We start from the raw sequence: 3,613 nt of genomic DNA, 5'->3' as shown, positions 1-3,613 counted from the left end.
CTCAATATATCCCTTTTAGGGTAATCCTAAAGTCCTCTATTTTTAATCTCAATGTATTTATATGCCTATAACATACAAGGCTTCAACGAGATCTGTCATATCGAGGTGATGTGATAGCAATTGTTTTGAATCAAGCAACATATCAATGTGATTACTCGCCAAGAGAATATTATATATATATATATATATATATATATATATATATATATATATATATATATATATATATTACAAAGGAAGCATTTTTTCTTTCACCACATTCATTTGAAAGCCCCATGCATTTTTCCTTTCACCACATTCGTTTGAAACTCTCATGACTTTTCAATTTTTTTTCTAATAATGAATATAAGTTGGTTAATAAGAGTAAATAAATATCAAACCTAAAGTGTAATCATATATAAACTAAATTTCAATATTAAAAGAATATATTTATTTCTACTTATAAAGTTATGTTTTTTTAACTTTTTACATATTATACTTAATTTATTAGTTCTAATATATTGTTGGATGTAAGCCATTATCATTTTAAAGCTACAACTTTTGAACAATTTATATAAAATATAGAAATTATAAATTTAAATATAACATTACAGGACCAACTTAAATATAAGTTTTAGTTTAACTTAAACAACCTAAATAATATTTTGTAAATAGTTAAATGTGATAAATTGTAGTGTCTTTCTAATAATGATTATAATTTGGTTAATAAGGTTAAATAAATATCAAACATTAAGTGTAATCTTAAATAAACTAAATTTCAATATTAAAATAATATCTTTACTTCTACTTATAAAGTTATGTCTTTAACTTTTAACATATTATACTTAATTTATTAAATTTAATATGTTGTTGTATGTAAACCATTATCAATTTAAAGCTACAACTTTTAAACAGTTTGGACAAAATAATTAAACTGTTAATTTAAATATAACATTACAGTGTCAACTTAAATATAAATTTCAGTTCCACTAAAAAAACTCAATAAATATTTTGTGAATAGTTAAAAGAGATAAAATATAGTGCTAAATGCAAAAACTAAATTATAATATCAATTTAACTAAAATATTTCCAAAAGATATTTGTATAATCGCTAAAAGTTTTCAAATAAGTAGCTTAAAATAACGTACAATAACAATAGTTAAAAATAACTCTATATAAATTATTATATTATTACCTTTAAAATCAAAAAACAATGTCTGATGTTTTAAATAATTATAATGATAGAAATTAAAACGTTAAGAATATAAATTTTAAAAAATTAATTAATAATAACAAAAACTATAAATAACATTAATTCATATATTATATTTAATTTTATTCATGAGTAACTCGGGGGTAAAGTCATTCAAACGGTTGAGATTATACAGTTATAATAGATGTATATATTATCATATAATTCAAAATAATCAATATATTATATCAATTTAGTATACGAATTATTATATCAAATTTAACAGCAATGTTATTGTTATATTTAAAAAAACATATATTTATAAAATTTCGACTATATAGGTGTTTCTGCGCAACTCACGGGCATTCTCCTAATCATCATACTATATTATAAAGGAAGCATTTTTCCTTTCACCACATTTATTTGAAATTCTCATGCATTTTTCCTTTCACCACATTCATTTGAAACTCCCATGAATTTCAATTTATTTCTAATAATAATTATAAGTTGTGTAATAAGTTTAAATAAATATCAAACCTAAAGTGTAGTCATATATAAACTAAATTTCAATATTAAAATAATATATTTACTTCTATTTATAAAGTTATTGTAACGCCCAGTTCCTGGTACATATTTATTTTGAGTAAAAGTTCTTTTTGGAAGAACTACTCGTCGAGTTGTAACCCTAACTCGCCGAGTAGATGTCGAGATGGGTGCAGGCTTTGAGTGATCTACTCGGCGAGTCCACGCCTGGACTCGGCGAGTAGGCCAATTAGGAGGAGACCCAAATCCTTAGGGTTTGCACCCTATTTAAACGTCCTTATAGCCCCATCTCAGCCTCTATCATTCTCAGAGCGATCCTTATCGAAACCCTAGCCTCCATTGGCAAGTTTGAGTGATTATTGTCTTGTGAAGGGACTTTTGGGGCACTTTGGAGCAAGTGGAAGAAGAGAAAGATTGAACAGGTCAAGGACGGGGACTTAGATCCAGAACACGTTCATTTGTAGTCATCCATTCTGCCGGAAGATTTCCGGAGCAGCAGCAGCAGAAGACAGTCAGTTCCCACACCGATCAGCAGCTACTTTGAGGTGAGTTACCTTCCAGTAGCGGTGGGTCTACGGCCACAATGCCGGCCCACCAGTACGAGTTGTATGATAGATAATTGTCTTTGTGATATTCATCTAAGGTTGCTACTACCTGTGATATGTTTATGTGCTAGTATGATATGATGATATGTGCTAGTGAAAGTAGGGGGAGATAGTCCCCAGAGTACCGGTCGATAGGGCCGAAGGGGCGGTCATGCCCAGCCATGCTAGATAGATTATGTGATATGTGTTATGTGGTAGTAGTAGGGGGTGAAATAGTCCCCAATATTCGGTCGAGAGGACCGAAGGGGAGACCAGCACCCAGATATGCTAGTCAGTATCCGGTCGAGAGGACCGCAGGGGAGGCAAGCTCCCAAGTATACTGGTCAGTATCCGGTCGAGAGGACCGAAGGGGAGGCCAACTCCCAGATATACTAGACAGTATCCGGTCGAGAGGACCGAAGGGGTAGGTCGGGCACCCAGATATGCCTGACAATATATGTATGTTATGTGATTGTATGGTATGTGGTATGTTGGGGGAACTCACTAAGCTTCGTGCTTACAGTATTCAGTTTTGGTTTCAGGTACCTCTTCTTCGAAGGGGAAAGAGCTGGGGCGGTAGCGGCCCATCACACACATGCCTCGTATTCCGCACTATGAGATCTTCATGGGGATTTGTACTCTGACATTATTATGTTTTATGAAAATGTTTTTTCCAGACATGCGATATCTTTATGAAATGTTATGATCGGTGAACGTTTTATTTCAAATGTTTTGCTAAGTATACGTTTTAAAAATGAATTTTTTTGGCTCGTATTTTGGGATGTTACAAGTTGGTATCAGAGCCTTGGTTTGAGGGATTCGGACACACCTTTGGGGGTGTCTGAACTCAAATCAATGGATTAAAAGATTTTAAAGAAGAAAATGTTTTCTAAAAAGCTAAGTAAAGAGTTTTAAGAAGGAACAAAGTGTGTGATGTGCGCGACCGGCCGAGCTCAAGTAAGTATTCCCCAAATACCCATACAAGCTTATGTTATGTTTATCAGTTTTAGTAGAACAGCATGCTAGACTAGGACTAAGGATCTAGGAGTGATGCCTTATGTGCATGCTTTATGTGCTTCAGTGTATGAGAACTGCATGCTAGAATTGAGTAGACAGCAGTAGGATAGCCTGTTTAGGTTATGCCTGATAGTATGAGTTTAGCATTGTATGCTAGTCAGTTTCTCTTTATGAGGGCGGATTTGCTTGAGATTGTTTCCTGTTGTCTGAATTCTGATTGCTTTGTGCTTCGTGGGACTTTGAGTGATGGGAGTTAGACATTAGGTGAATACGTCACGTCACATGTGATCGGGGTTGA

The sequence above is a fragment of the Lactuca serriola genome, chromosome 4 (genome assembly GCF_051521515.1).
Source record: "Lactuca serriola cultivar US96UC23 chromosome 4, Lser_US96UC23_V15, whole genome shotgun sequence".
NCBI lineage: Eukaryota > Viridiplantae > Streptophyta > Magnoliopsida > Asterales > Asteraceae > Lactuca > Lactuca serriola.
Note: the sequence above shows the minus strand (reverse complement) of the source record.